The sequence below is a fragment of the Delphinus delphis genome, chromosome 3 (assembly GCF_949987515.2).
Source record: "Delphinus delphis chromosome 3, mDelDel1.2, whole genome shotgun sequence".
Classification (NCBI taxonomy): domain Eukaryota; kingdom Metazoa; phylum Chordata; class Mammalia; order Artiodactyla; family Delphinidae; genus Delphinus; species Delphinus delphis.
Genome location: NC_082685.1, coordinates 98,297,176 through 98,309,404, shown reverse-complemented (window position 1 = coordinate 98,309,404; position 12,229 = coordinate 98,297,176). Strand labels below are relative to the sequence as shown.

Genomic DNA, 12,229 nt, shown 5'->3' with positions numbered 1-12,229 from the left:
GAGCTAAAGCACTAAGGCGGGGAAAGCTGCTTTTCTCTTCTTTGCCCCTGTTTGAAGATGCATATAGATGACACTGCAAGCAGAACCATCTCTTTTGCTACAACCTGGGTAATAATGTGCTCAGTTAATCTATACAGCATAGAATCATCCTCTCAAAAAGTAATTTACTTCTTTAAAAACTGGAAGGAAAATAAATATGGTGCAGTAAAATTGAGTAACGGAATCTATCTGGACGTTTCACAAAACATTTCATTATGCTGACAATTCCCAGAAGTGCTCTCAAGAGTGCTTTAAGCTGAGGATTACTGCACTGGAGCTGATGGACTTTTTTTGTAGCCCCTTTAAAAGGCAGTGAACCATTTTTCTATTTTATTTAAATAATGCCCCTTAAAATGGATTTTTAGAGGTATAATAACTCCTTAAGAGTCAGTTATGCTAAACAGTTTCTCTTGATAGAAATGTTGTAAAACTCGTTAACTGCACAGTTTCAGATGCCGGCTTGGTGAACACTAACTGACATGTGAATGACCAGAGTTTGTAAGATAAATTGCAATAGTTGTCGTATCACACAGCTAGCATTGCACAAGCTGGAGGCCACAAGGGTCTCCAACCTGACAGAAAATTACTTCAAGATGAATGAAAAATGCTTGTTTCTCTTTATTAGTTTTTAGAGAACAATGAAAATGTTGAACTGTTTACAGAGGGCTGATTAAATGTGGTCAGCGGGGCCACATCCCTACTGCTAAGTGTTGGCCTCCCCCTCCCACTCAGCCCAACCTACATACTCACACACCACACCGTTCCAAGCGCCCGTCCCCACCCTTTGCTCCCTGCCACGTGCATCTCCTTAGAGGCTATTACGGCTGCACATCTGTGTGAGAAGTGTGCTCAATCTGACATCTGACATTCCACTGCTGCTCGGTGCTGCAGAGGCCTTTGTTAGGTAAAATACTGTTGTCAAGCCTAACAAGCAGGTCACGCAATTTGCTGGACACTGCAGCAGAGAACAGCCCAGGATGAATTGCTTCAGCTTCAAACAATGCCCAGTTCCATATTGGAATACATATGTACTTCTTTCATTGTGCCGCACTACAAAAAGTCATGACATTTTGTTTTTTTAAGGCTTTAATTAAAAAAAAATGTTTCTAGGGTTAGACTACCACAAAATAGCATTTTTTGTTGTATTAGGGTAACTACTGTCTTATGGCTAAAGGAAACGGCATGAAGTGCTTTAATTGGTCATTTGTGGTTTAAATCCCATTTATGTTTTACCAGAAAGCACAGTGAGAGGAAAGGCACTAGCTACTATTTTAGCTGACTGTTTGGCGTACTTAAAGGGGTGGTCAAAACCAGGGCATTTAGGAGAAAGATTCTCACTTCGTATTTCCACAAAGTAAACAGCCCTTGATGGAAAGAAATATGAGAACTCATTAATAAGCATATGCCAAGCAGGAAGAAAAGTCTTTTTAACCAGACCAAGCCAAATAAATCAGATCCAGAACATGTTTCAGTAAAGTAAAAAATTAAGGAGAAGCAAATCACTGCCATTTCAGCTCAACAAACAGCTTTCCATGGCCCATCACCTTCCTCACTCCTAACCTCTCCCTCTCTCACACACACACACACACACACATCAGGGAAATAAACAGTAATAGGGAGCAGTTCAAATGCTATTGTGGCATTCTGACACAATACAGAGTGCACACCCCTGATGTGCAAGCAGGATTCTCTTCCCCTCTGTGCAGAACATGCATTCTGAGCCTATTATGTGTATAAACAATGGCATATGTAATTACCTTTCTAGGGTGGCAATTATTCCTCAGAATCAACAACCAGACTTAAAGCATATTCCCCCAGAAGACATTTGGGGATCAATTCTGGGTCAATTACATCTGGCTTTGATTTATCACATGGTGTCAGGCTATGTTAAAAAAAGAAAGTTTACCAAAAAAAAGATTATGAGGTAAAGGCTAAAGGTTTGGCTCAAATTGGTTTCTTTCCAACTTTGCTTTCTCCCAATTGCTCTGCCCTTCCCCATTCTCAAAACTGTGATTTGCTGGGTTTTATCCATTAGATAGTTTGCTGTTCAGTAATAACTAAATGCAATGAATCTAGACTATGACCAGATTTGAACTGTCCCCCACCCCCAGGCAGTGGGAATTTCCCCTGGGACGCAGCAGAGGGTAGGGGTTAATAGTTCAGGCTTTGGAATCTAAAAGATCTGCACTTAGATTCCCCATGACTTAAGATACACATCTGTGCAATGGATAATACCCACTTCAAATGGTTGCTGTGTGGTTTAAATGAGATAATTAAGAGGCTCTGTGAAAAGCACTAAGCTCAGCACCTGGCACATCATGAGTACGCACTGAATAGAATGATTGCTCTTCTATTGATGGACAACCCAGAGGAGGCGAAGCCGAGCAGCCCCGCCCCTGTGCAGGGGAAGCAGAGTGGATGTTGGTATGAATGACAGGGCTGAACTGGTGAATCCAAGACACCAATTAAGAGGACCAGTGAACTAGACAATATACGAAATATCCAGCTGATTTGGACTCATTCTAAGTACACTGAGGTAAACTACAAACTAATAGAGGTGCTACTCTGTTAGCAAGACCCCTCTGTCCTTTACAGAGCCTTACGAGCCACAGATGAAAAAAGCTACTTTACATGCCTTGATCACCAAATATTTACTGAACACTTACCTACTATGCACCAGGCACTGTCCTAGGTACAAGGAATACAGAGGTTGTCCCCCTAAAAAATATCCCAGAACAGTAAATAGATATCTACAATTTAGTACACTACAGGTTCATAACTCAGACTTCCTGGAAGCTACTTCATGCAAACTGAAAGTAACATAACCAATATCCAGTATCACCATCAGGAGTTTGGGGGTGGGGCAATGCATCCTATTAAGGATGAATCATATAATTAAAGTCATTGGTCAAATTAGAGTTATTCCTTACTGAGGAGCAAAATAAAAGTTTTTAGAAATTAAATAAAAAGGAATGATTTGAGAATTCTCAACAAATTCTTTAGGGAGCCATATAATGCTCCATTCAAAGAACACTTTATATCCATTTTATAGGGAGCAACGTTGTTTATTAAATGAGAGAAACAGCACTGACACAGTTCATTTCTCAAGCAGCACATAGTGCTATTGGCAGTATGTACTGGCAGCTTAATTAAGAAGTCTGTTGATGATGTTAAAAAAAAAAAAAGCTGGCACATTTTCAATTCAAATGTGGACACTACTCAAGACAAAGACATGTCTATTGTTGGCTCATACATACTAAAATGTGTCACAGACACCATGTCTACAGTCATATTAGCATCTTAACACTGGAAAACTCATGACTTATTCCCAGATCAGAAGTAATTTTTTGGAAAAATTGTATAGTCATCCAACTTATGTAATACAGACAACACAATGAACACTGAAATACCCAAATTTTCATACAGAGCCTTTGCTCAGGTCTCTTTTGCTCCTTCCCTGCCCTTTCTTGGGTCCATGAACAACACCCTCAATCTTGAGGCAAACCTTTCCCCTCTCCATGCTAGTAACTCACTTGGAGTGGCAGACCCCTAGGGCATTGAAGGCAGAGGCCTATAGAGACAACAGATTTAATTTACCTCCCTACTTTCCAAGAAATGTACAAACACAATATATTTCTTCAATATACAATCTACACCTAAGGGGGAAAAAGGATTTATGCAAATTTGCTCCAACTATAATGTATTAATATCTCTAAAGTCTCCTGAATGTACATGGAATCAATAAAATGGGTCCTAACTATCAGAAGTCCAAAAAAAATGGAATTAAGATGTCCTGACTTGCCCACATTAGGAATTTTGTTTTGTTCTGTTTTGTATTAAAGAGATTTAAAATACTTACAGAATATACTTTTCCATTTGTTTCCTGTTTTAGAGACATGCTGAAGAGCAGAAGACCAAACAACAACAAAAAAATGTATGCCCTGAAACTGACTGTAAATCCACTGAAGGCAGGGAGCACATCTTATTTGTCTCCTCATTTTCCCTTCCCTGTTTTGTACAGTGATTCACACACAGTAAGTACTCAATTAAGTTGAAAAGGCAATGCATGTTTCAATTCACTTTAATTTGGAGGGGTTGCATTGATTTAAGAAAAAGCTGAGATAAAAAGGAGAGGTTCAACTTTCCTGATTTCTGGCTGGTGAGGCACACTGTCTTGAAAAATTCCTTTGCCGAAGCTTGCATAACACTGGCATCATTAACTGCTGGTCACTCACTGTGGCATTCTATCTATCTATCTATCTATTCATTATTTATGGCTACGTTGCGTCTTCACTGCTGCACATGGGCTTTCTCTAGTTGTGGCGAGCAGGGCTACTCTTCATTGAGGTGCACAGGCTTCTCATTGCGGTGGCTTCTCTTGTTGTGGAGCACGGGCTCTAGGTGCGTAGGCTCAGTAGTCGTGGCTCATGGGCTTAGTTGCTCCGTGGCATGTGGGATCTCCCAGACCAGGGATTGAACCATGTCCCCTGCATTGGCAGGTGGATTCTTAACCACTGGGCCACCAGGGAAGTCCTTCACCGTGGCATTCTTAATGTCTTGATTTGTTTCCATTTTTGCTGACGGTAACAAGATGATTCTCCAACAGTTGCCTTTCCAACAAGAAAATGTGAAAGGTGATCTGAAGCCAGTATTCAGCGAAGCAGGTATTCAGTCTATCTTCATCCTACAGACAGTACACCTGTGAACAAAATGGAAACAAATTATTAACCTAAGCCTTTTGAAGAACAACTTTTCAGAAGTACAATGGTTGGTCTTTTGTTGATCGCTAAAATTATTTAGCTCAACGTTTCAAAAACACAACCAGAATCTTTTACGGTGATAATGCTGTTTAAAGTTTTCTTTCTTTACCTTAAATAATGACTTTGAAATCCATGCCACCCCCAGGCACAAATCCAAGCCTAATAAAATCAGAAATACCACATATCTGTGCATTTTGAAAACAAAGGTTCCTTCCCTACCCAGGTAGAGATTCTGTGTGTTTTCCCTTGCCTTGATAAATAGGAATAAAACCCCTCATGAGATTCTGAGCCCTATCCCTTCGTGAACAGCAAAGTTCCTGCTTACGTCCCATCAGGTAGCACCAAAGTGTCTGACTGGGAAACAACAGCTGCAGATAGAGAAGCCCACTGTGAAGCAATTTGGGCAGGCAGGAGCACACTTTCTCCAGCAAAGGCTCTGAACGAACCAGGTGGGTAAAAGAAGAATGCATGAACACTTCAAAATCAGCTCCATGGCAAATGCCACATGAGAGGAGCCTAGAAGGATCCAGGTGGGTTCCACCTTAGGCTTTTCAGTCATACCCATGCACATGTATATCAGTAACACAATCTTAGACCAGGAAAGAAAGACATCTTTGCAAGAAACATTTTTACTCATTTACATGGGCTATTGTCTCTCTGAGATGTCCCACTGAAGTGGGATATAAAGCAAACCAATACTCAAGTAAGATTAGCCTTAACACAATTTATTAACTAATTTATTTTATTTATTTGGGTTTCTAAAAATTGGTCAAAAGCAATTGCATATATGTTTAAAACACCTTTCAGCTCATGAGCCAAAATGTCATACTACACGAGCATTTAAAATCCACCTAGAGTCATTTTAGGTTCTTCCTTCTCTATCCATTACATCAAACTTGTCACTGAAGGCTTTTACTTCTTAATGTGAAATGTCTTTTGCAGACCCCTTCTCTTCTGAATTGCTACTAAAAGTTCCCTGCTTTGTCAGGCCCTATTCTCCTCAGCCTGGACTATGACAGCCTCCCAGCTATGCCAAGGTCTCCTCTACTGCAGTCTCAACTCCTTCCAAGTGATGCTACTTCCACTGGGCCTCCACTTTAGCCATTCATTCCAAGATCCCTCTGAGCTAGGACCCCTGAAATCTCCATTTCAGAGGTTTAGTGTAGCTGTGACCTTCAGCCCATCATCAAGCAGGCAAAAGAGAAGCAAACTCAGCCCCTTTTTGGCCACAATGCACTGAATTGCAGAGTTTACTCTAAACTGCTTCATCATCATTTTTCCCTTTGTTTCCCTACCAACCCCAGACATGCTGGCCCAATCTTCAAAACTGCTTCTGTCACCTAAAGGGGTGGGATAGGGAGGGTGGGAGGGAAGAGGGAGGAGATATGGGGATGTATGTATATGTATAGCTGATTCACTTTGTTATAAAGCAGAAACTAACACACCATTGTAAAACAAACATACTCCAATAAAGATGTTAAAAAAAACAAAAAACAAAACACCTGCTTCTGCAGTGACTAGCTTTCCCATTTCCAACAAGGCTTTGTGCCTTGCCCAGAACCCAAATATTCTTGATGAGGACCCTGATACAACTTTTCCCCAGATTCTATTTCAGGACTCCAGCCGCTGGCTGGGATCCGGCTGTGAATAGATTGTCCACTGCCATACCACCATTCCTGACTCCGAATCTCACTGGCTGTCTACATTCTAGTTGCCCAAATCTCCTGCTGAACTGCATTTCCTCAGATCCAACAGCTTCCCTGAACCAATCCCAAGATCCTCCTGGTCTCTGAGGACTGACTGCTGGCTAACCCTAGTGCAGCCAGGCTCCCAGACCCTGATACACCTAGTCTTCACTTCCTGCTGTTTCCTGGCAATCTATGCTGCTGAGGTCCTGCATAGGAGCCCTCTTTTCTCAGCCTAGACAAATTCTAACACTATAATGTTTTTATAACACCTATCTTTTTATTCATTAATTCAATTAATCATTTATTAATTTATACTCACTTCATTGCATTAAAAAAATAACGAGGTTAATACTAACTTAGTTTAAAAAAACAAAACAAAACCAAACCTTACATGATTACCTGTAGCCTAACCACAGCCTGATTTCTGAAGTTTTCCACTTCACTTCCTAGTCTCCAACATGAAGCCTCTGCTTCAGGCATACAACTCTACTGACCTCTAAGCTCATTCTGAATCTTTGTTCACCCCCCCTTTTCTTCCTTCTTAATTAGCTCCTTTCATCCTTTGGCATCTCACTCATGACATGATCTAAGAAGTCTTCCCCAAGAAACAAATCCACTTTACCTTTCCCTTATCTGGATTCCTCGGGAATAATCAATATCACACTGTTTAAGTGCTTGGTTTTCACTAAATGTTTCATATACATTAGCTCCCAGACAGACTGTTAAGTCTTTGAGAACTGGAATAAAGGCCATGTCTTGTAGTTGTTATGGTGCCTCCAAAGTACTTGATGTTGACCTCTAACAGGAAGGCAAAGCTCCACTTCCACCCTTACTCCACTCCCCAGCCCCACAGCCATGGAGGAAAAGAGACCAGGTAACTGAATGAAGTTACTGGATTCAACTAAACTTCTTAAAAGGAAGTGGAGCTTTTGGTGTATTGAGAGGAGAATTTCAAGTTTTAACCTGTAGGCTTCTGTGTTTTCTTTGGAGTTGTCTCTTGGGGTTCTCACTCTCTTTGGACTGCTTCTCTCTATTTCCATGTGGCCAATGAGGCAAAAGAGGTCTGGAACTACCCCCCACTTCAGACATGCTCCTCAACTACCATCTACCCCCAACCCAGATAAAGCCTAGGGTGGAATAATTAGACCAGCTCTAACTTAAACCTTTCCTTTCATTTTTTTCTTCTGCCTCATCTAGCCACTAGTGAAATATGATCTAAAGAGCTGGACCCAGGAGTAAGGGACCAAGGAGGCTTATCTGTGTGCAAGACACAATATTTCCAAGCAGCTCCATAATGGTAGCTGAGCTCATCAGAAACTGCGTTAGGTTTGAGGGAGAGGTGAGGGCAGGGGGTAGGGCAGCACCCAGGTAATAAATAAGAATATATGTGTATGTACTTGAGGTCTAACCTATGTTTATCTCCTCCCACCGCTTGTAGCCTCAGGGGATACCTGGATAAAATTCTGTGGGTCCATCTCAACATAAGTATTAACCTAAGTATATGCTGAATAAATACTTGTTAATTTATTTTTCTATAGTAAAGGTCTAATAGACCAAGAATTTTAGGAAATTTTGAAGTTCTGGGTCAGAGTTTTTTATGATTTATGTATTAAATACCTGCCTGACTCAAAAGCTTAAAGTAATTTTTTTTTTCTATAAATCCATTTCTCTACAAACACAGGTCTTACAACAAAGATCTCTGAGTCTGAGATCTTTTTGAGAGTGAGGATGCAAGCAAGACAGATCCTGGGGGTTTTACAAGGCTTTCTACCAAAGATTAAAGCAAGTGGGCTTCTTCTATTGTGAAATTTTGAATTAGCACTTACAGATGACCAAAGTCCACTGTAGAATCATGTAATATTCATATCTCATGTATTTTGAATATTTAAACATATCACATACACACACTATATATGTGCATATATACATAACCTTGATATATACTACTTGGAAAGAAATGGAAAATGGATGCAGGCGTATTCCAAAGTCATGAGATCATTTGTCACTTGTCCAAGTCTGAAACAATGCTCTTAACTGGCATATGATACAGAGACTGCCAATTGTCCCCTAATACCCATTCTCCCCTTTTTCCTTTATTGATAGAACTCCTGAACGTTGAAAGGTATATGACCATAAAAATTATATTTTCAAGTCTTCTTGGCAGCTAGGTATGGCTAGTAGGGTGTGAGCAGAAGTTAGGGGTGCAACATCTAAGGAATGCCTTTAAAGACGATGCTTATAAATCTTCAGACATATGAATGAAGCTAACAAGCAGGGATAGCAGAATAGTAAGATAGAAGTTTATTTCTTCCTTACTCAACAGTCTACGCATAAGCAGTCCAAAGCTGATGTGGCTGATACAGCACCTCCACTGTCAGGGAGCTCCTTCTAGCTTGTTTAAGCTACTATATTTCGGTATAGGTTAGGCTGCTATAACAAATACAGCACTATAATTCTATCTCTGCCACTTACTAGCTATCCACCCTTGGGCAAATTATGAACTTGTTTCTAACATGAGGGTGTGTCTTTTTTTTTTTTCCTTCCCATTATATCCCCCACTTCTAGCACTGTTTGCATACAGTAAGCATTCAATAAAAATGAGTTATTACTGCTGTTTCTGCTGTTATGCCAAATCTAGACAAATAATGCCATACCTTAACAACTAACCATTAGATACTTCCAGTAAAAATCTGAAATAATACAACTAATCAACATGGTGTACATTACAGTGATCACATTTTCTGACCCAAACTTAGAAAACATGGTCTGACAAAAGGTTTTTTTCTGACTTGTGAATTTAGTATTATGAAAATTTGTATACGCTAAACCATTGGTTGTCAACTTAATAAACTGACTTTACTTTTCTACAATTACCTGCTTAAATTGGTCAGCCCTGGAAAGTCAAGCCATATAGCCCCAAGAGTATTATTGGTTCTGTCCCCTCTAGTTTTTATTACAAAGTTCCACTGCGCATGCACATGATGCACACAAAAAAAACCTGATTACTCATTTATGGTTGTGAATTTGTATTGCAATAGGTCAGAATCTCCAAAAAATAATTCTTATATTTTTCCCAAGGAAGAAGAACACTTCCTGCTTCTACAAAAATAGCATGGATGAGAGTTTTCAGTAAAATACATTTCTCCTATTGACGAGCATTTAATACACACACACACACACACACACACACACACGCATGCACGCACCCCTGGCTGCTTGGATTTCACCACAAGTGGCACCATTTGCCAGTCATCGAAGTAATTCAGTCTGATCTGTTGAGGTGATGGATTCTGACAACCTACGTAAGCCTGTCATTAAGGGGAGGATAGATTATAGTCTCCATTCAGGACACTATAGTGTTTACATTTCTCATCCATACAGCCTATGAAACATAAGGGGAAAGCAAGAAGATGGAAATAAAGTTGAACAAGGACTTACTGCTTCTCTCGCCAATGAATGATATGAGCAGATCACCAGTCCACACTTTCTACTACGTATATATAAAGTTCTATTTCTTTCTGGCTAATATAAAGACCTTTTACAAAGAACATAAAGATTATGCACAAAAGTGACTATTCAGTAATTTAAATCTACCTTGAGACCTTGTGCTTCCACTTTTAAAATATTATTTTTTCCTCTTTCACCCTATGTATTTAGCCATTTTGCTTCTCTATAATTTTCTTACTTACATACTTAAAATTTTCATCTAGAATGGAGATTATATCTCAAATGAAATTCATTAATTAGGTGAACTTAAAAAGACAAGTCTGAATTAATGAAAAGTCTACACTATGGACTATTGTCAAAAAGATCACGACAGGGCTTCCCTGGTGGTGCAGTGGTTGGGAGTCCGCCTGCCGATGCAGGGGACGCGGGTTCGTGCCCCGGTCCGGGAAGATCCCACATGCCGCAGAGCGGCTGGGCCCTTGAGCCATGGTCGCTGAGCCTGCGCGTCGGAGCCTATGCTCCGCAACCGAAGAGGACATGACAGCGAGAGGCCCGAGTACCGCAAAAAAAAAAAAAAAAAGATCATGATAATAGCAACAGCTGATGTTTGAGAGTTTAGAACATGAAAATCACTGGGCTGAACACTTTACAAGCATTATCTCATTGAATCCTTTTACAAAAGTCCTGGAGCAGGTATTACCACCCCACTTTTACAAATTAGAAAACAAAACCTGAGAGATATTAAGTAACTTGCCTGAGGCCACATAGCTAATGAGTGATAGAACTACTTTCAAACCTTAGTTTGTCTGACTCCAAAGTTCATGTTCTTTACCACCACACCAAACTGCTGGGGTTTTCCTTTAATCAATTATAATAATAAAGCAATATCTCAGATTAACAAAACTCTGAAGTGCCGAGGAACCCTGCCTTACTTAAAAAAATAAGAAGTATTTGAAATTAGCTGACCAATTATTTTAGCTTGGTAATAATTATCTGCCATTTATGAAGTACATACCAGGCACTTTGTATTAAATCTAACCCTCACAGCAACCCCATAAATTAGATAAATGTCTGCATTTTATAGATGAGGGAAAAGATACTCAGAGAAGCTAAGTAAAATTTGTCTAAGGTCACAAAAGTAGTATGTGGCACAGTCTTTGCACTCTGCCATCTCCACACTACCTTATTACCTCTCCAGCAAGGCCTTTCTCTAGAGTGCTGGAAAAGGCTGCTTTTAAAAGTAAGAGTGCCATTCCCCTGTGATTATATGTATACTATTTATTAGCTCAGCAAAGCTTTAGTTCAGAGACAATGCAAAAGTAAACTTTAACCCAGGCCCTGCCCTCATTATCATAAATTCCAAATTTAGTGAGGTCCATGTTAATGGGTTTTACTGTATATAGAAAAGAGTTTAATAGTCACTTAGCCCTGCTCTATCTCCATTAACAAATCTAAAAAGCCACACAAAGGTGAAGGAAGGAAGAACAATGACCTCAAAACTAAAACAGATAAGAAGTGCCTGTAATTAGCACTCCAGAAAAAAGTCATGATACATAGCATATGCCAACACCACAATACAGTACATATGCCAATATGTAACAAGTGCAACCCTACAAGTGTAAGTGCTCTATTCATCAATTAAAGAAAATTAATCCTAATCAGATGTTCATATGAAGGAATACAGCCATAGCAAATCAGCAATAATAATTAAAAGTCCATTTCAAATCTCTTTGGTGAGCGGTGAAATGATCTGACGTAGCCAGGCTGCCTGATCCTTTTTGCAGAGTTGTATAAATGTGCAATTAGGTGAAAATTCCTAGCTGTTTAACATGGTCGTCTTTACTACTCAAGCTGCAGTTGTTTCTAATGAAGACATGCTTCCATGTGCACCCCAAGTGGGAAAAATGTATAAGCTGTAACAGTCAAGAACATGTCCGCTCTGAGAGACAAGTCCATAATACACAGGGCTTTGCCACAGAGGTCACCACGGTGTTGCAAAGATTTTAAACAAATCGTACCTGCTTTGGAGGGGGCTACCTGAAACAGTCAGGAACGCACAGCTCTGTCACGTTACATCGTGGTTTTTTTCTTTTCTTTAGGTCAGCTTGTAAATGAGCTGCCACGTGCCTCTCTGCAAGGGAAATAGCCTTGGGACACAAGCGAAACAATCCAGGTGAAGGGCAGCCCAACTATGTGTTCAGGTATGATGCACTGTGGGGTAGGTGGTGGAATCAGATTTAAGATCATGTGTAGTCTGGCTAGACTCTCAACAGGTCACCTGCTTCCTAGTGATAG

At 40.1% G+C, this 12,229-nt stretch overlaps 1 long non-coding RNA gene across 3 annotated transcripts in view; it reads right to left on the bottom strand.

The window, feature by feature from the left end:
- Positions 1 to 4,104: 4,104 nt before the first annotated feature.
- LOC132423424 (uncharacterized) overlaps positions 4,105 to 12,229 on the bottom strand; it is a 133,254-nt gene continuing 125,129 nt past the window's right edge. For all 3 annotated transcript variants that reach the window (XR_009518988.1, XR_009518989.1, XR_009518990.1), the window contains exon 7: positions 4,105 to 4,738. This is a non-coding gene — a long non-coding RNA (uncharacterized lncRNA). The remainder of the gene's footprint in view (positions 4,739 to 12,229) is intronic.